A 19,235-nucleotide genomic window follows, 5' to 3' on the forward strand; every position below is an offset into this window, starting at 1 on the left:
CAGGCTCCCAAATGATTGTTGGGTCTAATTGGAAATTGAGTCCCTTGCTTTTAAAATCTTTTCATAAGACACTCTCCTACCTCATTAAATCATTAAATGAGTTTAGCAGGTATTAGTTTTGAGCTTTATTAATGGTGACTTGTTTTTCATTATGGGATAATTGTCAGTCACAAAACGTAACTGCTGTAACGTATCTGAGCAGGCACAGAAGTTTCCGGGAGGCAGGGAGAGAGGAGGTGCAGAAAGGTCGCTTGTGTAAAAACTTCTTTTAATAAATTCTTGCCGTAGGTGTTTAAGGGTTCCTAGAAGGTACCACTTTGTTTTGGATATAAAACCCAGCAGTTTAAAAGCTTTCCTGCAGCGTCAGGTCCTCAGGAAGGGATTTGGTGAAGAACATGATGTATTTATGTTTTGGATGGACTGTGAGTGTAACTGGTTCTGTCTTCAATGGGAAGTTTTTTGAATCGATTTCAATGCTGGCTTCGTTAAGGTGATTTACAAGCTGGTAGAGCTATAGAGCTCAGATGGGGACTGGAGAAGGCAATTCAGTTAACATTGGGATTTGGGGGTGGCTGCAATCAAAATTGCACTTATTTTTACAGGCGACGCAATTTCCTCGTTTTCCGTGGGTCCTCCTAAGCAGCTCCAAGTGCCCCCTGCGCTGAGGATCGCGATAAGACGTGAAAGCATTGCGCGCCCCGGTCGTGGGGGGCTCGGGGGCTTGCTGCGTGCTGGAGCCCTGGCGTTGAAAGCAAGACTTACTGCGTAGCTCAGGGCCCGGCTGCTCAGGGTTGACAAGGCTGGTGCAATTTATCTTGAGCTGGTTTCAAGGGACTTCTGGGAGGCTAACTATGCATCACGTTAAAGATGCTTCCACAAAACAATTGGGCCGTGTTAAACTTTTTCTAATTTAGTGCGGAAGAAACATGGAGTGTTTCCTCAGCAAAGACAGTCTTTGATGCACAGCCCCTGGGAAGGGAGAACAAATCCAAGCTACAAAACAAGTTTTTTTAGCTACTGCCCAGGAAATACGATCAAAGGTTTTGGAGTCTCAGTGGTTAGTCTAAATAAAATCCATCCTTCCACTCAGAAGAAATCACAGTTGTAACCCCAACATTTGCAAGTGATAGTAAGTGATATTAGTAGCCTGTGAACACCCATTCTGTCCTGAAAATAGATTTGCCATTGCAAAGTGATGAGATAAAATCTTTTCTACAGATGATGGCTTTCTGAAATATAAAAAATACCATTTCTGAGACTGCTGAGAAGAAAAGATACATGGTCTGTTAAGGGCCTTGTCTTAGAGATGACACCACTGCTGTGATTTCAGTTGCCTGGTATTTTATCTGTTGTTTAATGGGCTAACAGAGTAAAATATCACCCTATAATGATTCTCGAATGTGTGGGGGTTTCTTTATTGCCTTTCCCGGAGACGGAGGCTTCAATTTGGTCCTGAAGAAGCTCCTCATATAAATGGGTAATAGGCCAGTAAATCAGATAAAACCTGCCAGCAGAGGGGTAGAAGAAGGGAGGTGAGGCATGAGCGGCTTGGAGAAGATGAGGCAGGCGGCTGTGAGCAATGGCAGCCTCATCCATCCTGGGCCCCCGGAGCAGCAGTTGTTTTTTTGGCCCCCTTGTTGGCATCGGGAGAAAGGGGGGAACCTGGTGGCTTTTAGGTGAGGCTGGAGGAGGCAAGTGCATCATCTCTAAGCGGGTAGCTTGAACTAATTTTTTGAGGTGCCCATGAGAGGATTCACCTGGTGAACTCTTTATCTTGTATTCCTCACTCTGTTAATGGAAACGGTTCATTTAGGTCCTGCTGCTGCTCCGGTGTTCAGCCGTAGAGATCTAAAATCCATTATATAGAGCAAACGTTGGGATTAGAGCTTGCTCCCGTTTGGAGCAGGACCTCTCTGTAAAACATCCAGCGCGTTGTGTGGGAACGGATGAGTAAGTGAAGGGTTCCCCTATAACTGCTGTTACGATGTGGGGTTATTTGGGATCATAAGCTCAAAGCTAGTCATGGGCTCCTGCAAAGAGAGCTAGCATCGTATTTGGCCATATAAATGGAGTATCACATGAAGGCATGGGAAGTCCCCCCTTGGCTGTTGTATTGCACCCTTTTTTGGGTGCAATGAAAGAAAATTGAGGACCAGCTGGAGAGAATCCAGAGGACAGCAAGTAGGGATGAGCACAGGTCTAGAAAATGTGCCTTATGAGGAAAAGTTGCAGGTTTTCTTTAGGAAGGAAATGAAGAGGGAGAATTTGGTGAGAAAAGGAGTGATGGGGAGAGACAGCTGTTATGCATGTAAAAGGATGTAGTGAAGAAGTGTGGTGGGTGAGTCAGTCTCTAGAGCAGCAAAGAAGGCTAGAAGTAGATACTAGAGTAAATCTTCCTAATGATGAGGATAGCAAAGCGCTGGAATAAATCGGCTGGAGAGATTGTAGGATCTTTGTTCCTGGAAGATGTTAGGAACAGAAATGGTGTAAAGAGGGTTGTGCGTCTGTCTCCTTACCCTCCCCAGCAACAGGGTGGACAGTCCTCTTTCCTACTCATAAATGCAGGACCCCTTTCCCTTCAGACACAGTCCTTGGTAGCCATTTCAAAGCTTCTTAAGAGTCACTACAGGTTAATAACATAATTTTAAGATTGTTCCAATATAGTTGATCATTTCTGAGACAAGGATTTGCTTTTCATTCATCTAGTAGATGATGGGAGCTGAGGTACTGGATTGGGTTTTTCTAAAAAAAAAAAAAAAAAAAAAGTCTTTCTTGGAACCTGTACTCATTCATAGGTGGGTGTAGCTGCTTCTTCCTAAAAGCTGGTGTGTATCCTTTCCTTACAATCCCAGGAAGAGAAATGAATATTGTCCTATGTATACTTTGTAAGCTTCTACTGCAAATTTCAGTTCACTGTGCTCGGTGGAGTTTGAGATCATGCATAGCCAAACAACTCTCTTGTGAAGTCGATGGAAATGTTGTTGGGATTTTTTTTTTTTTTTAATCTAGCATCTTCTTAGGCAAAGTCTTCATTTCACTCTCTGCTTACCAACTGTGCTGGTAGCTGAGTGATACATGCTGGCCTTAATAAAAAGCTGTAGCCGAGCAGAATTCCCGCCGCCTTCCTCAGCCTGCCTTACCCAACGAAGATAGCAGGGTTGAACTTGGCGGAAAACGAAAGAACCAGCCCTGCGCTGGGGTTATTGTCTGGAAGATCGGTGCTGTTCAGGCATGCGCAGTGGCCGACTGATTGGTCTTTAATTACGTTGTGGCATAGCAAAGTGAGAGATCTGGCTGAAGTGCTAAACCTCTTATGAAGGAGGATTATTTTAATTAGTGCCAGTTGACGTGAACAGCTCCCTTCTCCAGTCTCTCTGTGCAACAACTGGGAGGGATCCCCCCAGAATATGTCCAGTGCTGGCTTGCTGTCAGATGCAAAATGAAACACCTGTGTATGAGATAAATGCATGAATATGAGTCCTAGCTAGTCATCTGTGGTACCGACCACCTGCTGGTTTTTATGAACAGGCATTTATTTATGTGTGTGTGTGTATATATTTATTTTTATACCTGGCTTTTTTTCAAGCTGTCTCCAGTAAGGTCAGGCAGTATACCAATATGTTGTCTGTGTGCTAGGTGGTGGCTGGGAGTTGTATTCACCTCTTTGCTTATTTTCCTGTAATATGGACCCCTCAGCTAGTGTTTCAAGCAAGAGCCTACGGTAGTTTGTGGCTTTCCAAATTGATTTTTATTTGGGGGAGTTTGGGCTCCTACAAAGTCTTTAAGCCGTTTCCCTCCAAAGGCACCAGGTTAACCTGGATGTCCCTCCTCCATGTAGATGGAGGATTCAAGGTCAAACGTGATGGTATTATCTCTTTTTCCGCTAGTCCCATTAGCATTCAGAGTGGAGACGGTCTATTGTATTTCAGTGCTTACCTCCCTGCAGAAATATATAGGCTCTCCATGAAGATGGGATTCCATATGTACTGCTTTCGGTGAAATTTGTTTATCTTCACAGTTGGCCAAGAATAAATAAAACAGCCTTATGGTTCCCAGGAGTATACACTCTATGCCTCAATTATTGGTGCATTATATTAGTAGCAGATGCTACATTCCCCCATATAAAAAGGAAGATTTCTGAACACTAAAACCAAATTTTTTGCTTATACACAGTAATTATCACCATTCTTTCATTTCAAAGGCATCTGTCTGACATACCCTCATTGTGATGTGTTGTATTACCATTTGCATTACGTTTTGTTCCCGAAAGTTGCGGTGACAGTGACTTCTGTAGTTAGGGTTGCAGGAAAGTTTCTGTTCGGTTCAGGTGCTTTGAACTTTTCTGCAATACCTTCCTCTGAGCTGGAGTTGTTTTAGGTGTTTCTCCTGGGCATGGGAAACAGCTGCGCTGCCCTCCGGAAAGCTGGCGTGGACCCAGAGCTGTGCGGCTCGTGCTGTTGGGGAGCTGCCCCGGGCAAGGGGGCAGGACGGGGTGCAGCTCCGGGACCTCCCAGGCCTCTCCTGACGCGCTTTCGTGTGCTTCGGACGTGCTGCCGCCGACTGTTCTGCCTCTAAGTAGCCAGCTCCTCTGGTCCGGTTAGCCCAGGGGACTTCCCTGTCCTCCAGCCACCAGACGGAGAGATTGCAGCGGCTGGGAGGGGGGAAGCAAGATGCGAGGTAGGATGGGCGTTTTTGCTGCCGTCGGATGCCTGCCTTAGGCTCTGATCTGAGAGAGAAAACACACAGTTTGCAGTAATCCTCCTGGGCGCTGACCCGAAGCGAGGCAAAGCTTGGTATTTCACCTCGGCTTGATTTTGTGCTCGAGTTCACCGCTCCGGAGGACAGGAGCACGTGAGCCCTCGCCTTTTGCAGAGCCGGACGGGGAACTGCTCTGCAGCTTCACTCTCCTGTCGGGCTGCCAGTAACACGGTACCACCAAGGAAAGGTGTTTCAGCTGTCTCGGAGCCTTTCACCCGTAAAAACTTCTTTAATAGAAGTTCTATCCTTCTATCCTTGACACGCTTCCCCCTGACATATCCTGGCCCCCAGGAGGTCAGCCCTGGATGACTTTTCAGGGTTCATCTCTCCCTGTGTAAATTCAAATGCTGTCCTTTCTATTTGATTTAATCCGCGTTGCTTGCTTTTTGTGGCTTGAGCCTTACTGGAATAGATGGGTGTTCCCCCCCCCCCCCCCCCGCTGTTTAATGCGCAGCCGGGTCCCCTTTGGCGCCTTTTCCCAGCGCGAGAGCAGCCGAGGGGATAGGGAACGGGGAATGGGAGGCTGCCCGAGAGCCGCCCGCTGCCCAGACGGGCTCTCGTTGGGAACGGTAGCCGGCCCCGAGGCTTGTTTATACGGTCGCTCTCGCTTCCTCCCTTCCTGTGATATATTAACTGCTTCGGAAGTTTCCCAGCTGTTTCGGGGGATAAATAATGGCAGTGGGAGCCCGTGTTTAACCTCGGCCGCGCAGGCTGCATGCTCTGTAGCTGCCGGCTTTTATCTCCCCGGCTATCTGGAGGAGGCTCGGACGGTCCTTCCCGCTCTGTGTTTACTTATTTATTTGCCTGGACGTAGCCTGTCTCTAATTTGTGTGTGCACGTTGGCTTTGCTCTCTTTCAGCAGCTCGTAAATGAGAGGTGGTTTGGGCCTCCGGCTTGTCAGAGTCTCTTGCTGCTGGTGAGAAGGCAGCTGCTGAAAAGTCTTGTAGGTGGGACGCGGAAAACACAAGCAGTGCATCTTCCTTTGCGTTTACAGAAGGAAGAGGAGAGCTACTTGGGTTACCCTTCCTCTTCATACAGTAAATTAAAGAGCTGGTTGAGGGAATAGGCATCACAGGTGCAATACGAACAAATATTTAATGGTGATCCAAGTCCTCCAGATCTTGCAGTGGGGGTCGGTCAGTGGGAGCTGTGGCTCACGAGGAAATGACGTGGAGCAGACTGATCGCAGGAGGTTTTTACGCACGACGTGCTCCTGTTCTTCTTGCCTGCTCTCCCCGAACGCTCTCGTGGAAGCTCGTCTCCGCGCTGCCTGCGGTCGAGGGCGCACGGCCCAATTCAGCAGAACGCTTCAGTGCGCCCTTTCCTTCCCTCCGCGGGGATCCGCTGTTGAGGAAGGGGAAAACCCTAACCAGCGGCTGTAGGACATGGGAATCGGGAAGGGGATGGAGATGAAATCAATCACGACCAGCAGCAAAGGACTTGCAACTTAATCTGCCAAGAGCGAGTTAGTAAAGGCAGGCATAAGTGAAGATAAATTTTTTTTGTGCTTCCTATTACTGTCCTCGGTGGAGGGAAAACCCAGATATTCCATCTGCTCCCCAGGCAAACTGGAGTTAACATAACATGGAGCAGATCCTGCTTATCCGATGTTTGTGGCAACTCTATGCATATGATATACAGCAGTGAATTCATGTAATGCAAAATCAAATCTAACCTTAATCCCCAATTAGTATCTTGCAGCCTGGGCCACAAGATGCTGCATATTGTAATCGGGGAGTTTAAAAAAAAAAAAAAATGCCTGGCTTTATTTCTTTTTATTTTTTCAATAACTTCAGGAAATCAAACGTTTTCAGGCTTCGCTTACCCAATTGTATCTCCTCCCTAAAAGGGAATGTGACTTTACATTTTCAGAGGGTTTTTTCTTTTCCTTGTTTTCTTTTCCCCCCTTCCCAATTCTCTCAAAGTTCTCCTTCCTTCCAACTAAGATTTTTCATCACATCCGGAAAAATGCTTGTGTCTGCATAAATCTTTTAGGCCTGACGCTCTTAAGGCAGACATGTTAAATATAGGACCTCAACCCCATACTTGGGCCTGCTTTCCATCAAGTGTGCTTCCGGAGAAGCTGTGCTTCAATCAGTGCGCCCTAGCACTCCATGGTACTTAAATCCATGCGGTGATTAAATGCCTCGCTGCTCCTTAAGGAGCCACAGGATGGCTTCACAGTTTTTAAAGTGAAATGCAAATTTTAGGAGGGTAATTTAGCTGATGTTCTTTAAAATAAGAAGAAAACCTTGTTGCTGTTACTGATTGACAGGTCACTGATAAAAGGCTTCAAAAACAGTAAGCAAAAATGTTTGTATTTCGAGCATGGTGGTGATGTTCTCTTCCCCATCCTTAAAACCATATTGCCGTCTTGCTCTCCTGCTTCCGAGACATTCTTCTGCTGGCTTCTCCTTCCCCCCCTCCTTGATTCTTGTTAATCCTCCAGCAGGTCCCACATGGTTGATTATTTTTCCATCAAAGAATTGCCTCTCTGCCCTTCTGAGGGGGTTTCTAGATGGTGATTTTGGGGCTGCGATTCTCCCATTGGCAATAGCTTTTCTCTCTCCTCCAGCTCTCGACTCCAGGGTGCTCGAAGGTGGGGTTTTGCTGGGGTTGCTCCAGGAACGGGCATGTTTCAGCAGCCCGGGGGCAAATTTGACTCAAGACACCTAACATGGCAAAAGTATTACCCAAGGTGATTTTGCCCAAGTGGCATACCGCTTCAGGATCAAGCGATATTGCCAGTAAAAGTGATCGGATGGAGAAGAACAGGAAGAGCAAAAGACTTTTTCAAGACTTTTTTTTTTTGAATAAAAAGAAACAGCCTGCAAAACATGGAAATCTCTTCTCCTGTCTGCTTTTGCACGCATACAAAGACTTGTGTCTGTGAATGCTCCTGCTCTGGTCTTTGCAAAGTGATTCATCTGTATCAAGTGCGTCACGTGTGTATAAAATCAGCCAGGCTGAATAATGGGAGATCATTAGAATTGAATGAAGCTGAATTTTTGACCAGTAGTGTTGCTCAGCACCTTTTTGCGTGATTTCTTGCAAGGCCTTACTGTAAAAGAAGTATAACAGTTGCTCCCAGCTGGGAAAAAGAGGTGTGCCTAAGTTCATACTATTTCTTCCAGACCGACTGAACATTTACAAATAGTGGAGCCACCTCCAGATCTAGAAACAGGTTCTTTTCTGGGGTTGTGCAAGTGGTCACTGGTAGAGCTTTAAAAAGTAAATGCACTTGACACATGACTGTATAAACACTTTACAGCTGTTGCATTTTTATCTCAGGTCAAACACTGAAATGCATCCAGAGCATTTCGCAGCAGAAATGCAAAACACAACCTTCGTTGTCAGTTTAATTCTGATTTTAAAAAAACATAGGTTTTTTCCCCCCTGAAGTTCAGATTTGTAATGGTACTCCAATGCAACAATGCGTTTGATCTTCTCTTTCTTCAATGATGAATAAACATGTTAGGAAATTATCTTCTACTTTGCCTTTTTACGGTTGAAAATTTCATTGATTTGTACAGTGACAATGTTGGAAAAAATTTTACCAGCGTTTGCACACAAAGTAATAACAGTCTATAAGCAAGGGAGAATAAGGGGGAAGAGAGTATTCCGCAAAATCAATCCTTTCAGTCACACTTCACCCCTATTAACTGAGTCTTGAGCACTTGCAATTGAGTATATACTTATATAATTTGCTGAATTGGTGCCTTGGAGCTTGATCCTGCCAGCACTAAAATTAGCGCTAGCGCTTTATTGGCATCTGAATCGTACGGCAGGGGGGTTTCTGGGGGAGCGCTGGGACCTGGGCAATTTGGGTGCGTTGTTGTTCGTTTGTTTTAACAGATTGCTCTTATTTCACTCGAATCGATTTGGCTGGATTTGAGGGGAGTGGTGGGGTTTAAGGAGGTGCTGGGACAAGTAGGGGATGGCCGCGAGGGTGAGGTCTCCGTGGAGGATGCAGAGGAGCCGGCATGGAGCAGTTGGGGGAAGAGGGGCAGAAGGAAAGCCCATAAGGGAGGCTGGATGAGGAAGGAGAGGCATTGCTACCAAAAAAAACCCACCCCTCGAGGGCAAGGACCGGGCGGTTGCGGTGGTGAATAGCGCTCTCCCTTGGCGTGCCGCGCTCAGTATGAAGCGCAGCCGCCATGCGAATATGCAGCTGCGGCGTCCTGCCCCGTCGGTGGCAATTCTCTGCTGAGCTGACGAGAAAAGAAACTTTGCAAGGTCTCCAGGTCCTCTGCGAATAATCGCACTTTTATTTTCCCATCGCTTTTCGTAGCGTTCTCTGAAGGGCAGCGTGGTAAGCAAAACAAAACAAGGAAATCGGAAAGGCAGGGCAGTCCTCAAGGGTGCGGATACCACGCTGACTGTTTAATGAAGCAAAAGTAATCTTTCTTTAAGAGCAACATTTGATTTATTCAGTGATGTTGGATTGGAATTTGTTGATATCTAGTATGCTGCATGCTGAGAATAGCTAGCGAAGGAAATGCAGCCACAGCCTTTTTCCAAATACGGTTTTTGTGGTGGCTCTGAGACTTGAGGACTTTTCAGCAAGGGAGAGAAAAATGAGATGAGCATGGATTTGATCAGCGCTCTTAATCTATGAGAGGCCGGTTTCTGGTGTCAAGTTAGTCTCTTATAGTAAACAGCAGGAGAAAATCACAAATATTCTTTGATTTGTGAAGCAAGGTCTTTCTACTTAAAAAAAAAAAAAAAAGGAAAGGCAGGTGGGCTTGGTAGTCGTAGAGCACTGTTTATGAGAAACAAATTTCCGTGGGCTAATAAAAAGGAGTCGGGAGGGTGCAGTGGCTGCAACACCAGCTTGGGAGCTCGGCAGCTCTGACGTTCAGTCTTCTGGTTTCTCTGCTGGATGTTTCTGGTGTGCGACCTCAGGCCAAGTCGCTTACCTTTTTTTTTCTTTTTTTTTTTTTTCTCCTTTTTAGTTTTTCATCTATAAAGTCAGGATTATAGCACAGTTCTACCTTACTGTGTTCATCCCCAAACACTGACCTTAATTTCGGGAGTGTCGCTGGGCAGCGCTGTGCTTGAATCCTCTCCTGGCAGCTGCTGTTAAAACCGTGTCAGTGAGAGTAATGCGTGGTCCTGCCCGCGATGGAGACCTGATCTCGGACGGAGGCACGTGCATCTCTCCCACTGCGTCTCTTTTGGGCTGATGTTGCAAAGTGGTTGATCCAGGAGTTGATAGTTCATTGGTTTGCACAGATAACTCTTAACCCCTTGGTGATGCGCAGGTCTGCAAGGAAGCTGTATTTTAACATAATTCAGGGTAGATTTCTGGAGTCATGCACCCCAGGGCTGTTTGCAGCTGTGTGGGGAATATGGTACCAAAGTGCTGGCAACCTGTCTCACACTGCTGGGCCGCATGCAGTGGCCAAGGGCTCCAGCAACGTTGCCTTGGCCCTGCTGCAAGCATGGTCCTTGCCATCCCTTTTGGAAGAGCCTGAAAGGAAGGAGCAAAACTACGTACGAAGGGGAATAGCATAAACAAGCCTTGCTTTTGCTCCTTGGAGCATGAGAAAATCAATGTATCGGGAGCATTAATGACTTACAGTACAGGGAATTCATCTGGCCATACTGAATCCTTGCAGCCTGATGTCCAGCATTGTACGGAGATGGGTGTAACTGTAGATAAATGTTCGCTAGTGATATATTCTTCCTTGTATAAGGTATCGTCTCTGCTACGGTTGCTGAGATGAGGGTTTTCAGGAAGGCAAAGCCGGAGCCAGATCTTTCTTTGCCGAGGTTCAGGAGGCAGGTCGGGTTCAGCCTTCTCGCTGAGCACCTGCAGACGGCCTCACCGCTTGTGGCGGATGCCAAGTGCAACGAGCTGCGAGTTGTGCAGCGCTCCGTCCCCACATACTGCTGGGCTTCACGTTAGCTTTCCCTGCAAGCATTGAGTGATGCTTCTGACTGCTGGTCCTGAATTAGCGAGGACAATGTGGGATCCAGAAAAAAGATATGGAAGGAGGAAGAGATGCAACTGGAAGAAGACTAAGAAAGGGAGGAGCTATCCCAATGAAATTTCAGATGACTGCACAGACTCTTTCCTGTGCACGATGCATTCGCCTTTTCTTAGTGCGCCACCCAAAGCACGTGCAAATCCATCTACTGACAATGCTGCAGAAGAAGAGTTTCAAAGATGCATCGTACTGCCAGCGAGGGGCTATACGGTGACTTCCCGCTTGGGTGGCAGTGTTTGCAAACAGCATGCAGGGAAGGTAAAAGGGAAGTAATTTTGGCACAATCATCTCCACTTCTCCTGTTACCAAAAAAAAAAAAATTCACGAACAGGGATCTGCCTTAAAATAAAAAGCAAGCAGCTGTATAATATTACTACAAAGTACCCGAAGGAAGGATCATGATAGAATCAAACTGCCATGGAGAAAAGCCGTTAAGGCTGTCGAAAAATAATCTTGGTGCTTTTCCTGCTCAAAGACAGGTATGTGGAGGACCATCGCAGCATGGCAATGAGGTGATACTTGTCATTTGTGTGACAGAGACAAATTAGAATCCAGCCTTCTCAGGGTGGGAATGGTTTTTGTGAAAATTAATGACTTGATTAGAAGGAGAAATGAAGCTTCTTCAAGGGGACATGCAAATAAAGGAGGAATCACTAAAACTGTCACCTGATGGAAAGTGAACATTACAAAAAGAAAGATCGGTGGGATATTGTAAAAAGACAAATTTGAGATGATATTAATCATACAGTGTCAGTACAAGCAAGGGGAAGAGCAAGAGGAAGAACGAGCCGAGTATGTGTGCATGACTCGGAAGGGGTTTTCTGCTCCAGCCGAGGATGAGTATCTGCCTTTGCCAGCCGCGCTGGGCGCATCCTGGGCGTCCCTGCTCCAGGGTAGTGGTCTCGCTTGGCAGGTGGTTTTACCAGACACCGCGTTTTTCTGGACGGTGCTTCCAGCTACATCTCCAGGCACAGTGGAAAGGACTTGCCTCCCTTAATCTAGAGGAAGCGGCGATATAAAACAATTTCTTTCAGTAAGCATGTGTAGTTGCCCTGGGTGGCAAATTTGCAGAGCGTGGCAGACGTATTGGGTGATTTCTGCAATCCTTCAGGAGAATTAGGGTCACCATGTTTTACATGACAAATAGTTGTAATAAAGATGGGAAAGCAGCACATCAAGCTAAAACTTAGCAAGCATTAAACCTCATTTTGAACTTCAGCGGTTTCATTAAGAACCAAATCTACAGGAGCAGTTCATGTTGGGTTCAAGCCCAGCATCATCTGGGATAGGAACACATTTGAAGACAGCAACCAGCTACCCCAAAAGTGATGCTTTTCTTGAGCAGGAATATTACTTGCATTAGTGACTAAAGATATGCAAATAGTATATTCACAGAAAGCCTTGATTTGAGTTTGAAGGGTGTCTGAAGGATTTTCTTGCATTTTCTCTAAGTGCAAATTGACTGTAAGGTGTGCGTGTGTGTGTATATATATATATATATATATTTTTTTTTCTTCTATTCTTTCTTCTCCCCCCCCCCCCCTTTTGGTGTGCCATAACCCTTCTCAGGCCGATGTACGTAATGCAGTTGGATCAAAAGCTGTTTATCGAATGCTGTCTCTCTTGTCCGACACTAACAGTGGGAAGGAGACTGATACCCAGCCAGTTCTCCTGACGAACTGTTCTGTCAAACTCAAGTTTAATGGGAATTTGTCTTGGCAAGATGGGGGACCTTGCAGTGTCCAAACAGAAAATAAATACCTAGTGCCATACTCCAGCTGCACGTGACAAAATAAGAATCAGAGATAAGGTGGTAAGTACAGGACATAATGATCGCTATTTCCCTGACTTTGGAGCATTAGGTAGCAACAGCGATGTGAGAGCTCATTCTGTGCTCTTGGGCTGGCGATGCTATGGACGCTCAGGATATGTCCCCGCTGCTCCGAGGTGTGTTTTTGGTCCATCTGCGGGCTCTGGCAGAAGCCCTGCAACAGTTTTTTGTTTCGAAACATGTTTTGACAGCACCGTGGGTTAGTTGGTGTGTTTTTTTTGTTTTTTTTTTTTTTAATGTAAGGAAACTGTATGTTGGAGAACATGTGATGGCTTTCCCTGAGCAGCACCACTCCGTGGAGATGTGGTTTGGGGCAGGGGTCGGGGGTTTGGGGCCTGCCTCCTTTGTTTCCAGGCTTAGCGGGTATGTGCTGGTTCTGCACACTTTAGCAAGTGCCATTTTTGCTGTTTGGCAAGGAGACTGGAGCACTGGTTTTCTTGCTGAATCCCACCTGTATCACATTAACCTCAAAAAGGTTCCCTGCCTTCTGCACGTGGGTCCATGGCCAAGCGCGGCCATCTGCAATTCCCTCTTACTGCAAGAAAGCTGCAGCATGTTATGTTTTGCCAGAAAACGTATGTACTTCTGTGTCCATAGAGAACACTTATTCCCCTGGGATCTGTTCCGTCTTCGTAGTGAGGCTAAACTGTAAGCGGGGTCCGCTTGGTCTTGAGCTACGACTTTCCCCTTGTCCCCACCAAAAAAAGCTTTGAAGCCTTCACCTTTTTAGTGTCATTTGGAAGCAGTGGCTGGGACTGTCTTCATATTCCCCGTGCGTCTTTAAACGTAAATTACATCTGACTGCGGTGACGCTAATTGGGGTGGAGGCGCTCAGACGCGGCCCCCTGCGTGGGGAGCACGGCCAAGAAACCCGCCGTGACTGACGGGTGCTTGGACCGCTTCAGACAGCCGGCGTTTCCTACCGCGTCCTTCCTCTTCCCAGCTCCCCTGTTACGAACAATTCTTTGGTTTTGGTTTTTCCCCCCCTCCCTAAAATATGGGAATTTCCCAGAGATGTGCTTCCGAGGTGTTTGACCAAATGCTACTAAAACTCAGCCGGGGCTAATGCTCGTAAAAAGAGCGCGACGTGTGCCAGTGGCACCGAAATCGTTTAGTAATTTTACAGTACATTGGAATCGGAGCGTCGCTCGGCCGCCGCGTTTCCATTAACTTTGCCTGGAATTTCTTACGTCCGCGCGCGCCAGCCGAAGCGTCGAGTTTCTCCTTCACGCTCCGCAAGGCCACCTGACACGCAGCCGCGCTGCGGCTAATTGCTATCAGTTAAGCCGTTCCTTGCAGCCTGCGCGCGGGTGCTGGTGGCTGCCGCAATAAAAAGCGGCTGTCGCCGGCGTTAAGCAGGGAAGGCGAGGGGGCCCTGTCCCTTGCGGCGTGTCTTTGGGGTGGTTTGCAAGGCAGGGGGCGCCGAATTAGCGAGCAGCGCGGAGCAGGCTCGTTACCGTCGGGTGCTGCCCTGCGGCGCCGGCAGCTCCAAGGGCGTTCTGCAGTGGGTGAAACTGCTGGTGCTGCGCGTGCTTCTGCATCGCTTAAGCGTGGGGAGCGGCGACAGCCCGGTCACGCATTCGGGGAGGGATCACATGCTGCCCACTGCCCTTTCCTCGCCTTTCCCAGGCCCGGTTTAACCCAAGGGGAGCAAGGAAGGCAGGAACGAAGGGGGGACCCCGGCATGGGAAAACTGCTTCTCGGCCTCTTCTTCTTGACGAGGCCGCTAACAGCGCGCCCGGTGCTTTCCGCGTGGCGGCAGCGGGTATCGCTCCCGCCGTTCGTCCTCCTGCCTCGACGGCCGCTTGTGAAAGTAAAGCGAGGTGGGGAGCTGGCTCGTCGGGCAGAAGCGCTGACCTCTCCTTGGGAGAGGAGGGGACGCAGCGCATCTTCAGAAGAGAAGCTCGACATCCGTGTTCTTCCTTTTCCCTTGCCTGAGGTTAAGAGCCGGAAAACAGATTATTGCGGGATGTTGCTGGGGCGCCTTACTTTAAGGCTGAGTTACTGGTTACCGTTTGCAGGACAGAAGTGCTCCTAGAAAGGTCCTCTTCGGAGGTCGGGAGTAGGCGTGGGATCTTCGCAGGCTGCTGTTAGAAGGATGGGACTAAGGGCTTGCACGCAGGCGTGAGAAGCACGCCCGGGGCCCGGGCCGATGAAGACTCTGGTTTCGCCTCGCGGGAGCCTGGGCGGCAGGAGCAGCACTCTCCCGCGTGCCAGCAGCGTCTCCCCGCCATCCCCGCTGGGCGCTGGCGTCCAGCATCTTCTCTACCTGGGCGCCTCTAAGGGCAGGACCACCCGTTTTGTGCAAGGCGCGAGGTTTTCTTCGTCCCAGCGCGCTCCTTGCTCTTTCAGGCGTCCGTACGGGTAGCGGCCCCGTTGCCCAGGGCAGCGGGTTCAGAAGCGGCCGTGCTGCCGCCGCTCCGGGCGCGTTCCCTCTCGGAGGCGTTTCATTGCCGTCTGGGGACGCTGCCCTGCACTGCTATGCTCGTTTATAAAACTGTTTTCTTCAGCTGAAGGCAGGCTTTCTCCTCGTGTAGCGGGGCCGTAACTTGTGCAGCCCTGCTTTCAATGGTTGCGAATTTGAGAAACGTGGTGAAGTGCGGGCGGGGGGGGAAGGGCAGGAGCTTCTCAAAGAGGCTCTTCGTCGCAACCCCACGCAAGATCGCCTCTTCCCGCGGCGCAGATCTGAAACGAGCACCGAGCTAGGTCAGCAGAGGTGGTTTCTGTAAAACGGCCGGATTTTCGGGGCAACGGGGAACTAACGCTGCTCTTTGCATCGTCAGCCTGCTTTTCTGTGTGTCGTTGTTTCTCTAGACCCTCGGTCAGGCTCGGTTTTCCCAGGAGCGCCCTGCGGCCGTGGGAGCGCCGCAGCAGGTCCGGCCGTGGAAGCGGAGCCCGTGGGCTCGTGTCGGCGGTGCGTTTTGGGCAGGAAGGGAGACAGCTCGTTTAAAACCCGCTTTCTGCGCTGGGCTGTCAGAGCAGCTTTCCGCTGACCTTTACGGATTGACGCCGTCACAGTCGATGGGCAGAAGTTTAAGGGCAGTCTCCGGGGGCGGGAGGGGAGGGAATAAACCCAAATCTTTATAAAATATATATGGGATTAATCTTAAAAAGCCCAACGGAAAGAGCAGGGAACATATTTGAATGAACTGTTGCACAAACAAGTCATAAATGCACCGTTTTTGCAAGCGTAGTTATTCGGTCTTGTCTCTTGGGGTGATTGCTGGAGGCTCGTGAAACAAAAACGCTTGGGCTGCGTCATTTGGTTCAGGATATCAATATGCTGGGCTGGGAAAGGAGCAGAGATCTGGAAGCTGCGGGGCCGGGTTGCACTGCCGGCGCAGCGTGCTTGGGGGGCAGTCGCACAGCAGCTCGCGCTGCCGGAGCACCTCTCCCTCTGCCCCCTCGCAGACTCGGAAAATAAAACTAGTTATTTAGAGAGGAAAGGCTCAATGGAAATGAGATGAAAAGGGGCAAATCGGAAGGGAAGAATTTTTGGGGGCGCTCAGCACATCCAAAGGATAGGCAGGATTCATTTTGCTTTTCATTTCTGTTGCGTTTGGTTTAACTTGTGGGATCGGGGGCTTGATTTGACACGTGCGGGTTTGAGAAAGTCGGAGTTTGGCGCATGCACACACATGCCCCTCCGCTCACGATAGCAGTCAGTGGCAAAGACAGTAGCTGTTTAGCAGTTAGTATGAAACTGGGTGAAACGTGTGTGAAACGGAAGAAACGAAGGATTGTCTGTGGTTGCAGATACTAGCCTTAAACTAGGCTGTATGTTTTTATACGTGCAGTATAGAAGAAAAAGGCTGTGACGTGTTTGCAAACTTTAGTTATTAAAGATTGTTTTTCCCAACATGTATAGGTAAACCAGTATCTGAAAATGTTTGACTTAATAACAGGGGTTTCATTACCCCGTTCAACCCTGTCTCTCCTGGCCAGCCTCCCCGCAGCGCCTGGGTGGTGCGCGCGTTACGGCTGTAAAGCCGTTTGCATCCTCTGCAATACTTCCAAGTTCAAATAGCATTGGCTCGGCTGTGTTGCAGGACCTGAGCTTTCCGATGGGGCAAGGTGAGCGTGTTGCTCGAGTGCCTCTTGCATTCATCCAGCAGAAATAAACCGCGTGCGGTTTCAGCTTAATAAACCTACGCGCAGCGGCTCAAATCGGGTATTTTCTTTAATCGTGCTCTCCCGCATTACGCGGTCGCCTTGAAGCAGGTAGGCAAAGCCGCTCGGAAGCTTTGCGTTTGCTCTTGCCCGGCTGATGAGCGATGCCCAAGCCCCGGCGCGGCGCTCTGTGAGCAGAGACTTTCTGTTGAAGCCCCTCCTAGAGTTTTGCCTGCAGAGCTGCCAAAACCCGGGGTGGTTGTTCTTTATTAAGCAGTCCTTTCCTTTACCTATTGAAATTCCATAGCTGCTTTAATTGCTTTATGTGGCCTCTGGATTACGCGGTAATTACCGATGCAACGTGAGACGGATGGGGTGCAAGCGTGCTCGCTTTGCCCAGCACCCTTTAGACGCGGTCCAGGGTGGTGGAAGCAGCAGCGAGAGCCGAAACGCTGCTCCCGCTGACGCCCATCGGGTTTCCCAGGGATCGGATCCAGGCCCGAGCGGCACCAGCGTGTTCCCTTGCGCGTGCGCAGAGTCGGCATGCTTGCACACCGTTCACCGAAGTGCACTGAAGTCGAGTCAATGCTGGCAGCGTTCAGGGGTCCTCGGGGGGGAAAAGGAAAAAAGGGAGGGAAAAAAACCCAACAAAGCGTGTCCCGGCGGAGCTGCCAGGGAGGGTGGCCGCTGCAGCCCGGCCGCCTCCGGGCACTCGGGATGGCGAGTCAGAGCAGGACCGGCCTTTGCCTGGTCTGGGTTGCCTTCTGGAGATGCAGCCAGCGGGCGGGCGGACGTCTAATGAGGGGACGTCTGGGCTGGGTGCCCTGGATGCTTCCCTGCACCCACGGGTTTGCAAATACCAGCCCTGAGCTTGTTTTCTGCGTGGGCAGAGGTGACAGAGTGGTTCACCGGTCTGTCTCCTTTGGGGGGGACACAAGGCCATCAGAAAAGAGGTACCTGGGGAGGTGGCGCGGAGAGGGAGCCGCTGCCGAAGCCCGCCTCTTGGTGCGCCCGGAGGCCGCCTTGCCTCCCTGAAATCTGCTGTTCGATCCGTGCTGGAATCGATTGTGTCGAGGCATTTTAAAGAGCCTCAGTGTTTATTTTGCTGGTTTTAGTTGCTTTTGATTACCCGTGAGGAGGTCAGGTTTTTTCCACTGCTTTGCGTTTTCACTGCGTTCATCCGGGGGATGCAGAGGTGCGGCAGCCCAAGCCGGGCAAAGCGCTGCAGCAAATAAGGGTAGGTGGGTCCTCGAGAGCGTGTTTGGTCTTTTGCAAAGTTCTCGATTGTGCTGGGAAAGCCAGTAATGAGCCCGAAGCAGAAAGCTGGTAACGAGCGCCGAGGGTTGTAGGGACCGGTGCTGCCGATGGTCGGAAATCGGAGGGCAGTGGAGACCAGCGTTGTGTTTCAGAGCTACGTGAAAATCTCCTCGCTTGCGCAGTCTCAAGCCAAGCCCCTACCCAAAGAGGCCAGATACTGGAAGCAGAGACCACTGAAGTCCCTCTTAGATTATGTCTATTAATTGCTTATTTCGGTTACCTTCTTCCCTGGAAACTAAATTGTGAACGTGGAAGATGTTTCAGGAAAGTGTTTCTATCTCCCGCTAACTCTATGCTGCCATGCTCTTGACCTCACTAAACATTCATTTACCTGTATGGAAGAAATCTTGAGTTTTAAATAATTTTCTAAGACAAATTCTTAGCTGGTGATTTGCTGCCCGGGCGGGCAGCAGCGCAGGCCCACGCGGCGCCTCCGTCCCGAGGGCGTCCCCCCGGCTTGGAGGCTCATCCGCCGCCTCCTGAGCAGAGCGAGTGCTTCCAGCTTCGCAGCGGGACCTCAAGGAGAGCCAGATGATGGAGCAGATGGCAGATGACTAATTTGGCAAAGTTAGATGAGTGGAAATTGTTTGCTTTAATTGCTTGTCAAGTCCAGTACCTACGTTATAGTTAAGGACCAACTATTTACCCTTAAAATAGAACAAAACAAGGAAAGGAAGCACGTGCGAGTGTGTCTGTGTGTACTTTTTGTGAGGGGTAGGGAGAAAAAGGAAAGGAGGGCTGTCCAGAGAAAGTGATTTTATACCTAGTGTTAGGAAGAAAAAAAAAAAGACCAAAAAACATTTGGCAAAGTCTGTTATAACAATTTCTGCTTCCATTTTAGTGGTAGCTGCATAATGTAGATCCTTCAGTACACTTTCACTTTTTGTGCTTTCTGGTTGCAGTATACTATGTGCGAGGAAGCTGGAGGAGAAACAACGCTGGAAATATTACCATAAAACCATGCAATGACAATGGCCTGACATGGTCGGCGCAGGCAATTATCCTTGAAATGTTGCGGTGTAAATCTAGTCCATGTTTTGGTGCCGTTTTTTGATTGGTACAGACACGAGCACTACATCACTGAAATATGCTGTGTAGCATAAACTGAACAGATTTTGGAGAGCTTAATGCAAGGGCAGGGTGCCGTCAGCCCAGGAAAGTGTAACCACGCATGCATAATCCTCCTTGATGAAGATGCAATCACTGTCAATATTTACCGTGCCTGT

Source organism: Apteryx mantelli, chromosome 6 (assembly GCF_036417845.1).
Source record: "Apteryx mantelli isolate bAptMan1 chromosome 6, bAptMan1.hap1, whole genome shotgun sequence".
NCBI classification, from domain to species: Eukaryota; Metazoa; Chordata; class Aves; order Apterygiformes; family Apterygidae; genus Apteryx; species Apteryx mantelli.